Here is a 23,311-nt window from a genome sequence, read left to right as displayed (position 1 = left end):
TTCAAATGTGTGTGAAATCTTATGGTACTTAACCGCTAATGTCACCAGTCCCTAAGCTTACACACTACTTAACCTAAATTATCTTAAGGACAAACACACACCCATGCTCGAGGGAGGACTCGAACCTCCGCCGAGACCAGCCGCACAGTCCATGACTGCAGCGCCTTAGATATTGAACATGTCGTAACCTAAATTCGAATATCTGTAGTGATGTTTACATGCTGAATTAAGTGTGTGCATGCCGTAATTTGTAAATAATTTACGTTTTTTTTAATATAATTCAATAATTGTCACCCTTAAAATATACACGCGTAAAGATGGAAGAGGTGGGGAACTGCGTACAGATTTCTAAAGAGGTTGAGTACTATTCTGTGAACGGAAAGCTTGCCGATGTCTTCGACTGACACGACGAGGATAATTGCATAGGTTCCAAAATCACACAGAAAACTTCGAGGAAACCAATTCTAACTTAGGAAAAATGACGGCTGCAGAACTTCTCAGTCAAGCTTCTTGAAAAATCTTGAGCACATTTAAATCTTACTAACCACTACAGAGCACTCACAAAGCCAAGTGCTGATATCGCGACTATATGAAAAGAATCATTTTGTCACCGGAATATGCCATCGTTTCGAATGTACCGTATAACTGTGTCGACATGATCTCCTGTCAGCATTTCTTGACGAATATCCTTGTGAGCTACAGTACAATGAACGAAATTTGCGTCCTTAAATCTACAGAGGCTTCGGTTAATCTGGAACTACAATTGAGCAAAATTAGCAAACAAATATGCACTATTACAGTAACGTTTTGAATTGCTCGTGTAGCCTTCCGCACATGCTACACGGGTTCGCCATACAGGGTCGAGGCATGTCGCATGTTGGTGGCTGAAACAGCACCGTTGTCCTCTGAGACACATTAATGGATTACCATTACGAACACGGCGTGCAGTGGCAGTGCAGTGTGTCACAGCGGTATGTTATGACAGACTCTAATGAACCTGCACATGGTCAGCAAAACTAGATTCCAAACCTAGAAAAACGGTGACAAGATAGTTCTGTGTGGCGCTATTCAAAGCACAGTGAAATCGATTAGTGTGTGAAAATTAAGTCTTCGGCAGTGACCCACGTGCAGTTACTCATTGTTGTATCGTAATACGCTCGTTATGACGAACTGTAGGCGAACTAGAGACAGATGGGTGAGGGAAGCCATAACGCCCTGTTGAAGGAACTGTCCAGGATTCCTTTGAATACCAGAAACAAAATGATACCAGGGCGTCTCTGGAAGGAGCTAACAATAAATTTGCATTCCTAAAATTTTACACCTGCTGTCAAACAAAGAGGTGGCAACGTAATACCTAGGTTTCCATGGTTTCCCTCAAGAGTCGTAGAGCCAGCTGCAACTAAAAGCAGAGTCGAGGGTATAACTTAGACAAAACATGGGAGTATTTAAAAAGCATTATTTCGAAATTGAACTTAAATTTCTCTATGTTGTACCGATACAGAATTTGTTATTGTCTGCGACTGTATTACAAAATTTTATTATTATTATTTTATTACAAATGGAAGATCTCAGACACAGCCAACCGATTCAGCTCATATGTGGCAATTCGTTTGTGTAGAACCTAAAGTGTAAGACTAAAATATTTTGGCTCAACATCCCCCTGTTTTTGAGAAAACCGCCCCTGGTGTTCAAGACGCGAAATCGACTCAAAATTTACGGGATCGACAGATGATTGAAAATTGAGCATTTTTCATTGCCATGTGTAAGGCCTGTAAATGCCTTGCAAAGGAACTATTACGACTGCCGCGTATGTGCCCTAAGATAAACGCTGCTCAACGCAAGCGCGTGATCGAGATTTTTTTTCGACTCCCAGACGTTTTCTGGATGTATTTTATTTGTATTTTCTTACCTGCCGAAATTCATAGGAATGGGTAAATTGATAAGGTGAGTACATCAACAGGGAATAATAACAAGGTAGATAAATAAATTTCTCAAGTGACTTTGATTAGTAAAGAATTAAAATTTTAAGCCTCGTTGTATGAAAACAATTCCGAATAAGACCTCTGCGAATTAGTCACGAAAACACACACACACACACACACACACACACACACACACACACACACACACACACAGGCAGGCAGCCAAATACGCGACGCTGTTTCGAGCTGGGAGCAGGGCAAAATTTTATTTCGAGGCCTCTAGATCGCAATTTTCTTCTGAAACCCAGCGGGAAATGACCAACCGCGTGGATTCAACGACGACTCGCATAATAGTTCATTAGCAGAATGCGTTTGGGAATCAAATACAGGTTCCCCGTTCCCGGTTCAGATGCCTTGATCGCTACGATAGCGCCGCTTTCGATGGCCAATGCTTGTCATAAATAAACATGTAAAATGCAATGTGTTGACTGGATGATTGACTGATTCGTCGTTGCTCAGCTCAAACCCTAAGGGTAGAATCATGAAATTGGGAGACTGTGTTTATCTTTTACTGTAAGAATTGTTTAAGAAAGGGAATAAAATAGTGCCTCAAATGTTTTTTTGAAAACATGTCGCTATTACGGCAATTTTGAAACTAGAATTGCGAAAATTGGTACCTGGTTACTCGCTCGGAATAGAGAGATTCGTGTTCAGCATTGTTGGAAATTTAACACCTGTCGGTATGAAATAATGGGTAAAAGCTTTTTTTGAAAATAAATCATTATTAAAGAATTACTAAAGCTCTTTTAAAGCTACGTCTATGGAAATCGATATCTAACTTCGCGGCTAAAAAAGGGGATGAAACTTTATATGAAAATTTTTCATTATAAAAATATTTTTAAAGCTTCATCTAAGAAAATTTGTATTCGGCTTCTCGATTAAAAATAAAAAATACGTGTTTCAGTGATTTTGGAAATTCAGTCCCTAAATGTGTTTGGAAACTCAATCTCTAAGACGGTAAAATAGGGGACGAAAGATTTTATGTAAAAGTCTCATTATGAAACTATTATTGAAAGGAAATCTCTGTAAATTTGTATTTGGCTTCTCTGTTAGAAATTTAAAAAAATATGTGTTTCGGCGTTTTTTCCAAGTTCAGCCTCTAAGGAGTGAAATATGGGATGACAATTTTTATGAAAATATTTCTTTATATTAAAACATTTTTAAATCTAAATATATGGAAACTGGTTTTTTACCTGTAAATAAATGCGTGTTGCGGGATGAAAGTTTCGAAGGAAAAGTCACCACAAGAACTTAAAAGGCAGTATTACCAAAGACCTAAGACCTAAGACTACAGCTACCAGAATCGATTTTTGGTCAGAAGTACATCCTGAAAAGACGATGCTTTTACGGCCTTCATTAGCGTGAAAAGTTTAGATAATGTTGGAATTTGCGAACAACATAAAAATTCGACTAAACAAAAAAGATCTGTGTAGACCATGCAGTCTATGCGAGCGAAGCAGGCAGCGGGCGCAAGGTAGTGTAAAGCTCATTTCCTCTATTTCTAGAAAAAGGGAGTTTGCGAACCCTATATATGACGATGAAAAATATATATTTTCAAATTATCTGTCGATTTTTAGTCAATTGCACGTCATGAACTTTAAGGGCCATTTTCTCAAATACGCGGGGGTGTTGAGCCAAAATACCTTACAATCTTTCGTTTTAAGCTATACGCAAGCTACACGTCAAATATAAGCCGAATTGGTTGGCTGTGTCTGAGGCCTTACCCATTGTTACCGTTAATCCCGTCTAGTGCGGGATCCGTTGTAACCGAGATCTGTCAAATTTTCTTTATTTTATCTTTAGCGGCTGGATTCCCGTCCTGTCACCGTAATCGCCAGCCACCTAAGGCAGGGAAATAGTGTGCGCCGTCTGTCTGTGAATAGTGTAACTTCGGTTTATGTGTGATCGCATTTGAACTGTTTGTGTATCGAATTTTCCGAGGCGGAAATTGCGACCAGCACAGTACCTGTCTAAACGAGCGTCGGAGACTGCCTAAAAACCAGACAGACAGACTCGCCGGGACACCAGCACGACCGTTAATCCGTGCGGATTCGAGCCGGTTCTGGCTAGCTCTCGCCAGCAAACGCGCTGCGCAATACGCTAAAGGAGATGGTCATTGCAAAATTATTTTATAATGTTGCAAATTGTAATTAGGAGCCAGTTTCATATTATAACAAGACAGTGATCCTAAATATACGATTGCAGCGAGAGGAAATACATTGGTGTACAAAACTAAAGTAACAAACCGCTATATCCCCGTCCTGTGTCTAATTCACGATATAATCATACAAACTGTCAAAAGATATCTGTGCGATCGTGTTCGCCACGGAAAATAACATCCCAGTTGACAGATAACCATGCCAACGATGATGTCATGGTTCCTACCAAATGGGGTAGTGTTTGCCGGGTAGTCCCACATCCATAATCGCTGTGTACACAGACACAGACGATGCAATATGAGACTGTGCAATATGGCACAAAGAAGACGCTTACCAGATTCTCTGCGGTGGAGAACCGTAGGAAGACTGGAAGCAAGACAGTCGCAAACTTATGTGACCCGATGGCTTAAACTGAATTGTTCTGTAATTTCTCGGATGTGGTAACAGTTTACAGAGTCCGAAACTGTACCAGAAAGACCAGTATAGGGCCGACCACGTATGACATCAGAAAGAGAGGATTGTTATTTGGCTGTAAGAGCGCATCAGTACCGCCTAATGCTGCACGGCAACTGGCATCTGAAGATGCAGCACGCATTGCAGGTGTTGTATCGAAGCAAACGGTGTACAGAAGGCTTCCGCAGAGTGGCCTTTATTGTCGGAGACCTGCTGTATGTGTACATCGGACATGTCTTAACAATTGGAACGTCTAGAGTGGAGTCGTCAACATGCCACTTGGAGGTCGAACAGTGGGCCAATGTTCTTTTCACAGATGACAGATGAGTCCCGATTTGGCCTGGAGACTGGTTCTCCACGGACTCGCATCTGGAGGGCACGTGGAACACGATGAAATTGTAAGGGTGAATCGGCAAGGTTTAACTGCTGTCAGGTATCGTGACGAGAACTTGGAACCTCATGTGCGGTTGTTGTGCGGTGCCGTGGGCACAGACTTTGTGCTTACGGGTGATAATGCTCCACCTCATAGAGCACATGTGGTTGATGTTTTCTTGGAACAGAGAAGATATTGACATCTTCAACTTTTGTGGTCCTGTCCTCCTCAGTTGCGCGTAATACTACGGTATATTGATAATTTTCACTTATGGACCGTCTGCCAGCAACTGAATAAAACACAATTTTAGTGCCATACGCGTTTCGCCTTTATTTTCTGCAAGGCATCATCAGTGGCCTGGAATATGTACATATGTTAGCTATTTTATTTACATTTTTGTCACTGTGCCTATAGGTTATAAACAGTTCTAGTGGTTGGTATTTCCTATTAAGTAGTAATGTTTTGAACTGTACTTACAGGTTGCGTAGACAGTTTCTTACATATTACGCTCCTGTTGCATTTTTGGTGTTGTTCTTCTTCCTATGAGCGCCAATTTGCTGTTTTTTCCGCATTCCACAGCACTAAGCACTGAGCGCTTGTTTTAATGCAATGTTTTGGTTTCTGTTGCCGACTGTCAAATGTTTTTGCCAAATATCGAATATTACTGCCAAACTTATGAGTGTAACTATTGAAGTATCTGTGGTCTGTTCGTGTATGCATTTGTGTGTGTGTGTGTGTGTGTGTGTGTGTGTGTGTGTGTGTGTGTGTGTGAGTGTTTTTTGGTGTCGTATTAATTTAATTTAATTTTATTTTATTGTATTTATTTATTTATTTTTGTTTTTGTCCTGTGTATGTGTGTGTGTGTGTGTTTTGGTGTAAGTCGAAATCATTTGCAGAACGATATTGGTTACTACATGAAATTAAGATGCTCTATTCGAAAAAACAGCACCTAAACATGATGCTCTATGAGACTCATCTAGAATTGGCAAAAAACGTAGGAAACGCCGCAGTTTTCATGGCACTAGTAGAAAAAACTGAGCACAACACATACATAGCAATGAAACATTTACAAAACAAACATAAACACAAGATAATGAAACTAACAGTGAAAAAGACGCAAAAATACATTTACATTTTAAATGTGAAACCACATGAACACCAACACACATTCCATCCACGCTTAGTTAACCTAACAGAGACAGAACTACACGAAAACGAAAAAATGCTCTTGGAAAAAGGTTTGAAACACTGTACCAATAGCAAAGTGAACAATCAATACATAGAAAATCTCATAGTAGAAACCGAACACATCCTTACACGTGAAGAACAACAAAATACTTGTGAAATAAACATAGGACTGACAAGAGAACTAGTAAAAGAAGAAATAAAAGGCATAATAAAACAAACACAGCAGACACACAATAAGAACAACCAAACAGAAGCAGCTACTATGAAAAGGTTAAAACAAAAGTTAACAAACAACAACGTATTAATAACAAGAGCAGACAAGGGAAATGTAACAGTACTCATGGATAAAGAGCAATACATCACAAAAACCAAGGAATACATAAACACCAACGCAATACAAAAACTGAAGTCAGATCCAACTACACGATTCCAGGGAAATGTGAAACGAACACTGAAAAACACTGAACACACACTCACAGACAAACAGAAATACTACTTAACACAGAAAAACCCACAAGCACCAACACTCCGCAGTCAACCGAAAGTACATAAAGACGGAATGCCAATGAGACCTGTTATCAACTTCAAGAAAGCCCCAACATACCGCATAGCCAAACACCTCCAAAAGTTAGTTACAAAACACTATAAAGTAGAAAACAACAGAACAGTGATAAACACAGGAAACCTAATAGAAAACATACAGAACATACAGGTACCACACACAGCATCACTGATTTCATTCGATATAGAAAATATGTATACCTCCATCCCTATCACAGAAACAATAGAAATCATAGAACAAAATCTCTCATCCCACAGCAACCTCACCACAGACGCAATAAAAGAAATAACAGATATGCTCAGACTGACAACTGAACAAAACTACTTTCAGTTTGAGGAAGAATATTATCTACAAACTGATGGACTGCCCATGGGATCCCCAATATCAGGAACACTAGCAAACATTTTCATCAGTCACCTTGAAAATCAGATATTTGATAAAATAACCACAAATGAAAGTTTCAAAATCATATATTGGTACAGATACGTGGATGACATTATTTGTCTGGTAGACGAGCCAAGTGAAAAAATAGATGAACTCCATTCAGAAATAAACAAAGCTCATAAGAACATAAAATTCACACTTGAAAAAGAAAAAGAAAATCAAATAAATTTTCTTGACATTACAATTAAAAAAGAAAATGGAAAACATACATTTAACATCTTTAGAAAACCAACAGCCACGGACACAATAATACATTCCACATCCAACCACCCCCAAAGCCAGAAACTTGCAGCACTAAGGCACATGTTACATAGATTAAACAGAATCCCACTCAGCAAGAGAAACTATGAACAAGAAATGAACACGATCATACAAATAGCTAGGAACAACGGATATGACACACATGTGGTACACAGGCTCAATCAAAAAATAAAAACACAAATAAAAAACAAACACAACATTTCCACAATACAAAAGAATTCACAAGCTGAAAACTTACAAACACACTCAACAAACACACACAATGACAACACCACACAGAAAAGAACCAGATGGTACACCATGACCTACACACATAAACTAACACACAGAGTTGCAAACATCCTGAAGAGACAGGGCTTCAAAATAGCATATAAGCCTGGGCAAACCCTTCAATCACACCTAAGCCAGCCAACTACCAAGAGGGACAAATTCCAACAATCAGGAATATATAAACTTGAGTGTCAAAGTTGTGATGCAGTATACATAGGCATGACATGCAGGAATTTTGAAACAAGATACAAAGAACATATCAGATGTTGGAAGTATGAAACAAACCATTCCACATTTGCAGAGCATTTAAAACACTACAACCATCATCCTACAAACATGGAACAAGAAATGAAAATAATGAGAATAAGCAACCATGACAAACATCTTATACAAATGCAAGAAAACTTCCACATCCAGAAAGCCATAGCAGAAAACAAACATGTGATAAATGAACAAACACACATCAACACAGGCTCCCTACTACACTTAATAAAGGAAATGATAACATAATATATATATATAACACACACACACACACACACACACACACATACATACAAAGCCCCCCTCAAAAAAAAAAAAAAAAAAAAAAAAAAATTACATAACACCAAAATACAGACACACACACACACAGCACAAAAAATATATATTACACCAAAACACACACACACACATACACAGGACAAAAACAAAAATAAATAAATAAATACAATAAAATAAAATTAAATTAAATTAATACGACACCAAAAAACACTCACACACACACACACACACACACACACACACACACACACACACAAATGCATACACGAACAGACCACAGATACTTCAATAGTTACACTCATAAGTTTGGCAGTAATATTCGATATTTGGCAAAAACATTTGACAGTCGGCAACAGAAACCAAAACATTGCATTAAAACAAGCGCTCAGTGCTTAGTGCTGTGGAATGCGGAAAAAACAGCAAATTGGCGCTCATAGGAAGAAGAACAACACCAAAAATGCAACAGGAGCGTAATATGTAAGAAACTGTCTACGCAACCTGTAAGTACAGTTCAAAACATTACTACTTAATAGGAAATACCAACCACTAGAACTGTTTATAACCTATAGGCACAGTGACAAAAATGTAAATAAAATAGCTAACATATGTACATATTCCAGGCCACTGATGATGCCTTGCAGAAAATAAAGGCGAAACGCGTATGGCACTAAAATTGTGTTTTATTCAGTTGCTGGCAGACGGTCCATAAGTGAAAATTATCAATATACCGTAGTATTACGCGCAACTGAGGAGGACAGGACCACAAAAGTTGAAGATGTCAATACAGCTATGTCAAGCATTCCCTGTCAACGTGTACAACAGGTTCAAGAAAATACATCTGAGACTCCATAAGACGATACAGCATATAAAATTCAACAGAACATGCAAAAAGAACGATTTAATTCCAAGTTACATTAATGTAAAGGTTAAAAACAGTTCTACAGTGGCACAAAAGTCGAAATCATTTGCAGAACGATATTGGTTACTACATGAAATTAAGATGCTCTATTCGAAAAAACAGCACCTAAACATGATGCTCTATGAGACTCATCTAGAATTGGCAAAAAACGTAGGAAACGCCGCAGTTTTCATGGCACTAGTAGAAAAAACTGAGCACAACACATACATAGCAATGAAACATTTACAAAACAAACATAAACACAAGATAATGAAACTAACAGTGAAAAAGACGCAAAAATACATTTACATTTTAAATGTGAAACCACATGAACACCAACACACATTCCATCCACGCTTAGTTAACCTAACAGAGACAGAACTACACGAAAACGAAAAAATGCTCTTGGAAAAAGGTTTGAAACACTGTACCAATAGCAAAGTGAACAATCAATACATAGAAAATCTCATAGTAGAAACCGAACACATCCTTACACGTGAAGAACAACAAAATACTTGTGAAATAAACATAGGACTGACAAGAGAACTAGTAAAAGAAGAAATAAAAGGCATAATAAAACAAACACAGCAGACACACAATAAGAACAACCAAACAGAAGCAGCTACTATGAAAAGGTTAAAACAAAAGTTAACAAACAACAACGTATTAATAACAAGAGCAGACAAGGGAAATGTAACAGTACTCATGGATAAAGAGCAATACATCACAAAAACCAAGGAATACATAAACACCAACGCAATACAAAAACTGAAGTCAGATCCAACTACACGATTCCAGGGAAATGTGAAACGAACACTGAAAAACACTGAACACACACTCACAGACAAACAGAAATACTACTTAACACAGAAAAACCCACAAGCACCAACACTCCGCAGTCAACCGAAAGTACATAAAGACGGAATGCCAATGAGACCTGTTATCAACTTCAAGAAAGCCCCAACATACCGCATAGCCAAACACCTCCAAAAGTTAGTTACAAAACACTATAAAGTAGAAAACAACAGAACAGTGATAAACACAGGAAACCTAATAGAAAACATACAGAACATACAGGTACCACACACAGCATCACTGATTTCATTCGATATAGAAAATATGTATACCTCCATCCCTATCACAGAAACAATAGAAATCATAGAACAAAATCTCTCATCCCACAGCAACCTCACCACAGACGCAATAAAAGAAATAACAGATATGCTCAGACTGACAACTGAACAAAACTACTTTCAGTTTGAGGAAGAATATTATCTACAAACTGATGGACTGCCCATGGGATCCCCAATATCAGGAACACTAGCAAACATTTTCATCAGTCACCTTGAAAATCAGATATTTGATAAAATAACCACAAATGAAAGTTTCAAAATCATATATTGGTACAGATACGTGGATGACATTATTTGTCTGGTAGACGAGCCAAGTGAAAAAATAGATGAACTCCATTCAGAAATAAACAAAGCTCATAAGAACATAAAATTCACACTTGAAAAAGAAAAAGAAAATCAAATAAATTTTCTTGACATTACAATTAAAAAAGAAAATGGAAAACATACATTTAACATCTTTAGAAAACCAACAGCCACGGACACAATAATACATTCCACATCCAACCACCCCCAAAGCCAGAAACTTGCAGCACTAAGGCACATGTTACATAGATTAAACAGAATCCCACTCAGCAAGAGAAACTATGAACAAGAAATGAACACGATCATACAAATAGCTAGGAACAACGGATATGACACACATGTGGTACACAGGCTCAATCAAAAAATAAAAACACAAATAAAAAACAAACACAACATTTCCACAATACAAAAGAATTCACAAGCTGAAAACTTACAAACACACTCAACAAACACACACAATGACAACACCACACAGAAAAGAACCAGATGGTACACCATGACCTACACACATAAACTAACACACAGAGTTGCAAACATCCTGAAGAGACAGGGCTTCAAAATAGCATATAAGCCTGGGCAAACCCTTCAATCACACCTAAGCCAGCCAACTACCAAGAGGGACAAATTCCAACAATCAGGAATATATAAACTTGAGTGTCAAAGTTGTGATGCAGTATACATAGGCATGACATGCAGGAATTTTGAAACAAGATACAAAGAACATATCAGATGTTGGAAGTATGAAACAAACCATTCCACATTTGCAGAGCATTTAAAACACTACAACCATCATCCTACAAACATGGAACAAGAAATGAAAATAATGAGAATAAGCAACCATGACAAACATCTTATACAAATGCAAGAAAACTTCCACATCCAGAAAGCCATAGCAGAAAACAAACATGTGATAAATGAACAAACACACATCAACACAGGCTCCCTACTACACTTAATAAAGGAAATGATAACATAATATATATATATAACACACACACACACACACACACACACATACATACAAAGCCCCCCTCAAAAAAAAAAAAAAAAAAAAAAAAAAAAATTACATAACACCAAAATACAGACACACACACACACAGCACAAAAAATATATATTACACCAAAACACACACACACACATACACAGGACAAAAACAAAAATAAATAAATAAATACAATAAAATAAAATTAAATTAAATTAATACGACACCAAAAAACACTCACACTCACACACACACACACACACACACACACACACACACACAAATGCATACACGAACAGACCACAGATACTTCAATAGTTACACTCATAAGTTTGGCAGTAATATTCGATATTTGGCAAAAACATTTGACAGTCGGCAACAGAAACCAAAACATTGCATTAAAACAAGCGCTCAGTGCTTAGTGCTGTGGAATGCGGAAAAAACAGCAAATTGGCGCTCATAGGAAGAAGAACAACACCAAAAATGCAACAGGAGCGTAATATGTAAGAAACTGTCTACGCAACCTGTAAGTACAGTTCAAAACATTACTACTTAATAGGAAATACCAACCACTAGAACTGTTTATAACCTATAGGCACAGTGACAAAAATGTAAATAAAATAGCTAACATATGTACATATTCCAGGCCACTGATGATGCCTTGCAGAAAATAAAGGCGAAACGCGTATGGCACTAAAATTGTGTTTTATTCAGTTGCTGGCAGACGGTCCATAAGTGAAAATTATCAATATACCGTAGAGAAGATATTACTTGCATTTCGTGGTCTGCTCGCTCTCTCGATTTGAATCCCATAGAGCATGTCTCGGATGCACAGGGGAGAATGGGAGTTATTGCCTCAGCATGAGATGGATACATCATTCACAGCACGCTACCTCGTCAGGCCTGTATTGCTGCCAGAGTTGGTCACATCCTATACTGAGCACATTAAGAAGTTGTCGGAACGTCTTTGCAAATCCGTTAGCGTGGGGAAAAAACGAACATTTTTGCCTACCGTTATGCATGTTGGAGTTCTTAACATTCTGTGTTCTTTACATTTTTTCTACTTCACCATTGCCGGTTTATACTGTTTTGTGTCAAAATAAACGCAATCTCGCAAAATTTCCGTTTGTTGCTTTAATTTTGGACACTACTGTAACTTCTTTCGTACCACCAGAAATCTTGAAAAAATCCCATAATCGCTACTCTTTAACCCGAACAAGAAATTGTATTTAATAGTGTTTAAGAACTCACTAGAGGGAAGTTCACCTGAACAGATGAATTATACAACCATAGCCGCGTGGAATAAATGTTCAAATGAAATGAAAATAAAAGCACCTACAGCTGTCTCTTTTTCCATTTAATTTATTTACGCGACCACTTTCGGTGTTCCATTGCATCATCTTCACGCCCCTCGACCAATGTAAATCGGGAGGAATCCAATCCCGTGTGCTGTCACAACCGGAGGCAATATTAAATAAACGGCATCCGTAGATCTCTCGTTTAAACGACTCGTTCATGAGTTGTCGGTTGATGAACGAAGTGACAGTGTCTTATAAACCGGAGATCTACAGACACCTGTTATTTAATAATGGCACCTGTTATAACTGTACACGAGACTGGACTCCTTATTTACGTCAGTCAAGGGGCCTGAAGATGGTCGAACAGAGCACCGAAACTGGTTGTGTAAATAAATTAAATGCAAAAGAGACGGCTCCAGGTGTCTATAATCATCTAATATAAGGATGGACATATATTGAAGAGCCAAAGAAACTGGTAGACCTGTTGAATATCGTGTAGGACCCCCGCGAACACGCAGAAGTGCCTCAACACGACGTGGCATGGACTCGACTAATGTTTGAAGTAGTGCTGAAGGGAGGGAAATGACACCATGAATCCTTCAGCGCTGTCCATAAATCCGTAAGAGTACAAGGGGTTGCAGATCTCTTCTGAACACCACGTTGCAAAGCATCCCAGATATGCTCGATAATGTCCGCAGCTCGTGGTCGTGCGGTAGCGTTCTCGCTTCCCATGCCCGGGTTCCCGGGTTCGATTCCCGACGGGGTCAGGGATTTTCTCTGCCTCGTGCTGACTGGGTGTTGTGTGCTGTCCTTAGGTTAGTTAGGTTTAAGTAGTTCTAAGTTCTAGGGGACTGATGACCTCAGAAGTTAAGTCCCATAGTGCTCAGAGCCATTTGAACCATTTTTTGCTCAATAATGTTCATGTCTTCGAAGTTTAATGGCCAGCGGAAAAGTTTAAACTCAGAACAGTGTTTCTCGAGCCACTCTGTGGGAATTCTGGACGTGTGGGGTGTCGCATAGACCTACTGAAATTGCCCAAGTCTGTCGGCATGCACAATGGACTGAATGGATGCAGGTTAACAGACAGTATGTTTAAGTACGTTTTAACTGTCAGAGTCGTATCTAGACGTACCAGAGTTCCCATATCACTCCAACTGCACACGCCCCGCACCATCACAGAGCCCCCACCAGTGACATGCAGGTCCATCCGCTCGACACATTTTGAAGTAAGACCCAGGCGAGGCGTAAGGCTTTGTGTCGTGCAGTCATCAAGGGTACACGACTGTGCTTTCGGCTCTTCAAACTCACTTCGATCTTGATAACCTGTTATTGATGCAGCAGTAATCGACCTAACAACTGCGCCAGACACTCTTTGTCTTACGAGGGTAATCCCAAAAGTAAGGCCTCCTATTTTTTTTATAAGTACATAGATCTGTTTATTTCTACAATGGTTTACATCAGTTTACAGCTTGAACATTTAGCCGTTTTTCGACATACTCAACATTTCTGTCGATGTTTTTTTGTAGACGCTGTGGCAGTTTTTGTATGCCCATGTCATACCAGCTCGCCGCCATGCTGTTCAGAAAGTTATGGACCTCTTCTTTCACCTCGTCGTCGGAGCTGAATCGCTTTCTGGCCAAATGTTCTTTTAACCTAGGGAACAGGTGATAGTCACTGGGCGCCAAGTCAGGGCTATAAGGTGGGTGGGTGATTATGTTCCACTGAAACTGTTGCAGGAGAGTAACGGTTTGCCGAGCAATGTGTGGGCGAGCGTTGTCATGGAGAATGTGTACGCCCTTGCTCAACATTCCTCTTCTCTGGTTCTGAATTGCCCGTTTGAGTTTTTTTTTTTTTTTGAGTCTCTCAGTACCTGTCAGCGTTAATTGTGGTCCCAGCGATTCAGCTCCGACGACGAGGTGAAAGAAGAGGTTCCCAACTTTCTGAACAGCATGGCGGCGAGCTGGTATGACATGGGCATACAAAAACTGCCACAGCGTCTACAAAAATGCATCGATAGAAATGGTGATTATGTCGAAAAATAGCTAAATGTTCAAGCTGTAAACTGATGTAAACCATTGTAGAAATAAACAGGTCTATGTACTTATAAAAAAATAGGAGACCTTACTTTTGGGATTACCCTTGTAGGTGTTGCCTACCGCAGCGCCGTATTCTGCCTGTTTACGTATCTCTGTATTTGAATACGCATGCCTATTCCAGTTTCTTTGGTGTTACATTATATAAGGATTTAATGCTCAAATGAACAACTTATCCCAAAGGTCAAAAGTTTATGTTCGTTCACTAAAGATTTGTGCATGTCTTTACTGATTTAGTCGTTGGAACGATAAGCTCTCATTGTTCTCCAGTTACACATTGTTTTTGTAACAAATGGTTAGTTCCTTTATCGTTTTTGTTCGTATTGTAAGAGACTGAAGTAAGTTGAGCATAATCTCTTATAACACAACTTCAAGAACATCATTTGCGGTTTTGTTTATTATGAAATATTTTATGCTGCCATTCACAGTTTTTCCTGATTTATTTGCCGCACGATGCGCTACTGGAAATAATTTCCATTATCTAATGCGTTTTCGTGTACTATGACATTTTAAGAGTGATGTTTGTAATATGTCAGCTGCTTAAAACGTCACGCACACGAAAAAGCCACTTGATAATGGCAATTATTTAGCGTACAAATCATGCGAAAAACAAATAAACTGTGACTGGCAACAGCAAATGTTACTGAATATCAATCAAAAACCACTGTTTTTACAGTCGCAGGCTTTCACGTGCATTCTGACAATGGGGACAACAACTACCGTAAAACAGCTGAGAATAACTGTCCCAGAACAACCGAAAGTGGAATGGCAACATAAAAGTAATAGCACGAAAAGCGGAAGCAATGCTGCGATTCATTGGGAGAATCTTCAGGAAAATTAATCCATCCTCGATAGAAGTGGCTCAAGAAACACTCATTCGAGCGATTCGTGGTACTGTTCATCAGTCCGGGACCTTTACCAAGAAGTATTAGTAGACGAGACAGAAAAGGTCCTAGGAAAAGCGGAACGTTTCGTCACAATGTCGGTTCTCCGCGGGAGAGCGTTATCGAGATGCCCAACAAACTCTAGTGGCAGACACTAGAAGAGAGGCGTTGTGCATCATGAAAAGGTTTACTGTTGAAATTTCGAGAGTGTACGTTCCAAGAAGAGTCGGGTAATATGTTACTTCTGCCCATATATGTCTCGCGAAATGATCACGACGAGAACATTCAAGGAATTAAATGTCAAACGGAGCCTTACTAACAACCATTTTTCCCTAGCGCCATTCTTAACCCCTTACCAATAATTGTATTCGCGACACATTTTACAGACAGGATACACGTATACCACAGCATGTAACTGTAAAATTATACTCATGCTCATAAATTAAGGATAATTGCAGAATGTGGTGCCACACAACGTGGCACTACACAAAACTGGCGCTAATGGGAATAGGCACATAGAGAACACACACGACACAGATCTGTAAATCCACGGTGTTGGTTATAAGTTGAGAAAACCGTCCCGAAACAGATGTGCTACAAAACGCCACTGTTCCCTGCGCATGTACCGCGACATCAATATGGGAAATGATCACCGTGCACACATACACAGGCCGCACAACGGGTTGGCATACTCTGGATCAGGTGGTCGAGCAGCTGCTGGGGTATAGCCTCCCATTCTTCCACTAGTGCTTGTCGGAGCCCTGAAGTGTCGTAGGGGTTTGAAGACGTGCAGCGACCGACAGAATTCTAGACGTGCTCGATGGGGTTTAGGTGTGGAGAACAGGCAGGCCACTCCATTCGCCTGACATCTTCGGTTTCAAGGTACTTCTCCACGATGGCAGCTCGGTGGGGCCGTGCGATATGATGCATCAGGAGGAAGGTGGGACCCACTGCACCCCTGAAAATGTGGACATACTGGTGAAAAATGACATCCCTATACACCTGACCTGTTACAGTTCCTCTGTCAAAGACATGCAGGGGTGTACGTGCACCAATCATAATCCCACCACACACCATCAAACCACGACCTCCATACAGGTCCCTTTCAAGGACATTAAGGGGTTGGTATCTGGTTCCTGGTTCACACCAGATGAAAATCCGACGCGAATCACTGTTCAGACTACACCTGGACTCGTCCGTGAACATAACTTGGGACCACTGTTCCAATGTCCGTGTACTGTGTACTCGACACCAGGCTTTACGGCGTCTCCTGTGACCAGGGGTCAGTGTAATGCACCTTGCAGGTCTCTGGGCGAATAAACCATGTCTGTTCAGTCGTCTGTTGACTATGTATCTGGAGACAACTGTTCCAGTGGCTGCGGTAAGGTCCCGAGCAAGGCTTCCTGTAGTACTCCGAGGCCGTCTGCGGGCACTGATAGTGAGATATCTGTCTTCTTGTGGTGTTGTACACTGTGAACGTCCCATACTGTAGCGCCTGGACACGTTTCCTGTCTGCTGGAATCGTTGCCATAATCTTGAGATCACACTTTGTGGCACACGGAGGGTCCGTGCTTCGACCTGTTGTGTTTGACCAGCCTCCAGTCGCCCTAGTATTCTACCCCCCATAACGTCATCAATATGTGTTCTCTGAACCATTTTCAACACACAGTCGCCATTAGCACGTCTGAAAACGTCTGCACACTTACTCTCTGCACCGCACTCTGACATGCACCAACACACCTCTGCGTATGTGGACTGCTGCCAGCGCCACCGTACGACGGCCGCAAGTCAAATGCACCGCATGATCATACCTCGAGATGATTTAAACCCGCAATCCGCCCACCAGAGCGTTGTTTCATCATGTATCAGCATTATCCTTAATTTATGAACATGAGTGTATATAATTGTACAACAGATAGTTTAGGAGATACGGAGTCAAGAACAACGATATTCGTGATGAGTTGCTGCATAATGCTTGGCTTTTAAATTTAGTACTTCTTTGCTACTGACTCTAGTCGCAAGAAATTTTGCAGACAATAACCACATATGCCGCTGAATGTATCAACAAAATTATATCATTGTATGACACATACTTCAGGTGATATGACTTCAAAAGTGTTAAATATAAGGCCAGACACTGCATACTACGGGCGTGCACGCACAGCTATGAGTAAAAACTGGGGCAATGCTGCGTTTCTCCACTACTACATAAAATGGTGATGATGCAGTCGTACCTGCTGCAGTCGACGAGGACGATAACAGCAGCTACCATGAGCAGCACCCTGCACGATATTTTCACCGAACGATCACTTCCACCTTCAAGGAAGAAATTATGATTAAATGGACACCCTAGCTGCAAACAGGCGTTGATGTACTTCATGGGGGACATGTTGAAAATGTGTGCCCCGACCGGGACTCGAACCCGGGATCTCCTGCTTACATGGCAGACGCTCTATCCATCTGAGCCACCGCGGGCACAGAGGATAGTGCGTCTGCAGGGACTTATCCCTTGCACGCTCCCCGTGAGATCCACATTCCCAACATGTCCACACCACTACATTCGTTGTGCGCCTAATAGATGTTTGCCCATCATACTCATTACTCGTGGCAGATTAATCTACCAAGTCCCGTACGAGTTCGGGCATAGCGTGTGCGTTCGCACAAGAAGGTCAATGGCCGGGAAGCCATATTTTAACTATATATGACGGTAGTATCTGTTCCCGAAAGAACAGTTACCGTGGATGACCATGCAGCTTTGCTAGAAATGAAATGATGATTAAATGGACACCCTAGCTGCAAACAGGCGTTGATGTACATCATGGAAGAATTCACTGACAACCATTTTGGAAAGGTACGGACTGCGAACACGCCAGCATCAGATGCGAGCGTTCACACTAGTCGATCACCAGGCAATAATTAATACAAAGCCTGGAAATGTCGTTAAACTTAATAATAACCTATTCAGTACGTAATGTACTTACGAAACGCAGAACTTACATACAAGCGCGACATTTATTACGAATACGGCAGCAGCATCTACGGGCAAACATCGTGCGAGCATACAATAACCGAATTCCAGATGGTTGAATACGCGTAGCGTATGAATGCGAATAACGGGAAGCACAGCGCTCGTAATTGGGAACTAATGTTCCCGTATTAGCGGCATTAACAGGAATTAGTCTCTCCTGCGACATGGCCGTTCTGCCGCCTGCGAGTCGCATAAATCCGTACGCAGCGAACAGCCTCTCCGCTATCTCACACGCAAACTGCAAACCACGGGCGGTATAGCCGCACTGTAGTAAAGCTGCGACGGTACATTAACGGTATAGGCAACCTGCGCTGGGCACTGCGTGGTACTTCCAATAGAGCATTCGGACATACAGAAACTGAGGCTGGGTAAACCGTCTGGGCACTAATTACACGATAAGCTTCACGAAGTAGGTTCCAGTGATCGATAAATAATCGCCTATTAATACATAGACTGAGGTGACGAAAGTCATCAGATAGGAATATGCGCATTCACAGATGACGGTAGCACCGCGTGCAAAAGAAATAAAAGGGCAGTGCATTGGCGGAGCTGTCATTTGCATTCAGGTGATTCTTGTGAAAAGGTGTACGACACGTGATTATGGTCTCACGACGGGAATTAACAGACTTTGAACGCGGAGTGGCAGTTGGAGCTAGACGCGTGGGCCATTCCATTTCGGAAATCGTTATGGAATTCAGTACTCCGAGATCCACAGTGTCCAGAGTGCGTCGAGAGTACCACATTTCAGGCTTTACCTGTCACCATGGACAACGCAGTGGCCGACGGCCTTTCCGTAATGAAGTGCTAACAAGCAAATCTGCGTGAAATAACCGTAGAAATCCATGTGGGACGTACAGCGAACATATACGTTAGCACAGTGCGCGAAATTTGGCGTAAATGGCGATGGCAGCTGACGACCGACAGCGAGCGCCTTAGCTAACTGCACAACATCGCCCGCAGCGCCTCTCCTAGGCTCGTGACCGTATCGGTTGGACCCTAGACGATCGGAAAATTGTGACCTGTACATGTGACTTCCGATTTCAGTTAGTAAGAGCTGACGGATAAGGTTCGAGTATGGAACATATCCCATGAAGCCACGGACCTAAGTTGTGAACAAGGCATTGTGCAAGCTGGTGTAGCTCCACAGGGATTGGGCTGTGTTTACATGGTATGGACCGGATCATCGGGTCCAACTTAACCAATCATTGACTAGAAATGGTTATGTTCGGCTACTTGGAGACCATTTTCAGCCATTCATGGACTCATGTTCCCATACAAAGATGGAATTTTTATGGGTGACTCCCTGTCATGTCATCGAGCCACGGCTATTCGCGGTTAGTTTGAAGAACATTCTGGACTATTTGATCGAATGATTTGTCGACCCAGGTCGCCCGACATGAATCCCACGAACATTGTGGGACATAATGAGAAGACAGCACGTGGATAAAATCCTGCACCGGCAGCACTTTTGCAATTATTGATCGCTCTAGCCGCAGCATGGGCTCAATATTTCTGCTTGGAACCTCCAACGACTTGCTGAGTCCATGCCACGTCGAGCTGCTGCACTACGCCGGGAAAAAGAAGGTCCAACATGATATTAAAGAGATGTCTCATGACTTTTGTCACCTCGGTGTACGCACACCATAAAAAAATTAATCACCCACCAGAAAACAGACAGAAGACATTGCAACAACACCTGTAACCCTGGCACTGGTCGCAACTCGACCTCGACGATGAAGTCAGTCGCCAGGTTTCTTCAGGTACGCCACATTCACCTGAAGCCACTTGTTGGTTATTACATGTCGCAGAGCTACCAAACTGCGGGGATGTCTGAGTCTTCGTCAACCCAGGAACGTCTACATGTTCTCATCTTGCAATATAGGAGTGTCCATAACTTACTTCTTGTGAGTATGTAGAAGAAAGGCAGGGGTGGTGGCAAGGAGCGAGCGGGGGCTATGGGGGCTTTAGCCCCCCCCCCCCCTCCCCTATGAAGTATCATATTACACTGGATAAAATGACTTCATAAATCAGCGAATATATTACTGTAACACATTCAATCATTTTTTTATAACTATGTAGCAATATAGGTTCCAATGTATCTCAAATACATTTTAACAAAAGAATAAGAGCGGCAAATAGCTTACTATCTAAACCAATAAATATCATTTAACTTAGAATGGGCGTCTTATTATTTATTAATGCACATTTTTACCCTGAACTCCAAAACAATTAACAAAAACTACTTTAAGCAAAATCAAATTTTACCAATTTGTCAGTGGAGGACCCCATCTCTCCTTTTGTTTAGCGATATTCCATTCCACCAGCCTCCCCCCCCCCCCCCCCGCCACCCTTGACCGACTTCTAGAATCGCCCCTGAAGAAAGGACTGCACTTGACCAACTTGACTGTTGAAATAAACATCCTGGTACACATTCACGGTAACATCGACCAGAGTCAGGATACGAAAAACACTCGTGAAACATCACAGAATCATCTCTGATCTGAAATACACCCTCCACACATTATGGATTAATCGCCTCATTGGTCAGTTCGGTACACTCGGCGACTTGCATCACTGAAAGGAGGCAAAATCATTACTCGTCCGACCCCAAGCCTACAGTTCGCTACTTAAAATGTGTGTGTTGTCTGACTCAATGAAGACGTTCAAATCTATGTTCTGTCGTGCCAATGGACTTTTATGAGTTACCCTACGCCAAATGTGCGTTGACTGCAGTTTCTCTAAGAATGTTTGCACGGAAACTGGGTGAGATGGATCTACGGAAGCAATTCCTGTAGGGGTGTGAAATCGAGTGGGCACTTGATTCTGGTCCCTGTAGGTTAGGATCTTTATACGACCACTGTTTTCACGCCATGTTACATGGCTAAGAGTCGCACAACATTTCTTGTATACACGTTGGACTGTCCGCACTGACACACCAACAAATTGAGCAACTATATTCACAATGTGGTCACGGGAACGTAATTACACGATAGTTTCTTTAAGCCAATTCCGCGTCCAACCGTTTTACTGCGCGGACTCTGTACGCCATCAATTCAAAAAATTCCGCGACTGATTTTATTCTCGGCGCATAAGCGACGTCAGCAAAGTAACAACGGCGGCAGCTTGAACTCACAGATGTGTATTTTACATCACTTCTGATCGTCCCAGCTCGTGGTCTAGTGGCTAGCGTTTCTGCCTCTGGATCAAGGGGTCCCAGGTTCGATTCCCGGCCGGGTTGGGAATTTTCTCTGTCCGGGGACTGGGTGTTTGTGTTGTCCTTATCATTTCATCCTCTTCATTCGTGACAGCAGCTAGATTGGACTGTGTAAAAATTGGGACTTCGTACGGGCGCTGATGATCGCGCAGTTGAGCGCCCCACAAACCAATCATCATCATCACTTCTGATCAGGCAGTGTTAAGTAGTGGACGTGCGACAGTAGTCAACGCTGTGTCACTAATCGCAATCGAGCAAGGAACTGAACATCTCTAAATCACGTGTTCACGACATTCTCCACAGAATTTTGAAGAACAGAAAAGTGTGTGGAAAGTGTGTCCCGTACACCTTGTCTCTCGAAGAAAAACAAAGAAGCGTGGAAGTCTGCCGTGACTTGATTAAAACGCGGACAGTTCTTTTCTGGAAAAAATTACAAAGGTGACGAGACTTGGTGTTATCGATATGAACCTACTACTAAACGACAAGTGGACAAATTCACATGAAGGGTCAACGCTCTGATGACGTAATCGACATTCAAGCTAAAGTGACAATCGAATTGTCCGCATCTCGTGGTCGTGCGGTAGCGTTCTCGCTTCCCACGCCCGGGTTCCCGGGTTCGATTCCCGGCGGGGTCAGGGATTTTCTCTGCCTCGTGCTGACTGGGTGTTGTGTGCTGTCCTTAGGTTAGTTAGGTTTAAGTAGTTCTAAGTTCTAGGGGACTGATGACCATAGATGTTAAGTCCCATAGCGCTCAGAGCCATTTGAACCATTTTTTGACAATCGAATTTAACATCCCAAAGAAGAATATTTTAGACAGCTTCACATGGTTGTAGGAAAGTTCTGTTTATTGTACTCCAGTGGGTGTTATTGTCTCATTCATCGTGACGCCACTGTAGCTAAGTCTTTGCAATCTCATCTGAAAATCCGATGAACGAAGCAGTAAAGGACGTGAACTACATCAAATCGTGTCTCTTAAATATGCGGCTTTTTAACGTGTTGTATTAACGAATGGTATCACGGCACACTACACTTCTGCTACATAAAGAAGTGCGGTGGCTACCTCGAGGTAAAGTGTTAACGCGATGTTTGGACTTGGAGACCAGGTAGTTGCATTTTTGCTTATTGAAGGGCACGATTATGCGGTTTTATTTGCAGACGATTAATTTAAGTTCCGATATTTTCGTACACTTAAATGAGTGAAACAGAAAAACGCTAGGTAGAAACGAAAGTAATTTCACTAGT

The 23,311-nt window shown here is 41.3% G+C and overlaps 1 protein-coding gene and 1 non-coding gene across 2 annotated transcripts in view; both read right to left on the bottom strand.

Moving 5' to 3' along the window:
- Window positions 1-23,311, bottom strand: part of LOC126251445 (cyclin-dependent kinase 14) — a 525,593-nt gene that overhangs the window by 263,406 nt on the left and 238,876 nt on the right. The window lies entirely within an intron of this gene.
- On the bottom strand, window positions 18,229-18,303 carry Trnat-ugu (transfer RNA threonine (anticodon UGU)). The gene has a single exon. It is a non-coding gene; the product is annotated as a tRNA-Thr (tRNA).

Source organism: Schistocerca nitens, chromosome 4 (genome assembly GCF_023898315.1).
Source record: "Schistocerca nitens isolate TAMUIC-IGC-003100 chromosome 4, iqSchNite1.1, whole genome shotgun sequence".
Classification (NCBI taxonomy): domain Eukaryota; kingdom Metazoa; phylum Arthropoda; class Insecta; order Orthoptera; family Acrididae; genus Schistocerca; species Schistocerca nitens.
This window is presented reverse-complemented; position numbering and strand designations above follow the sequence as displayed.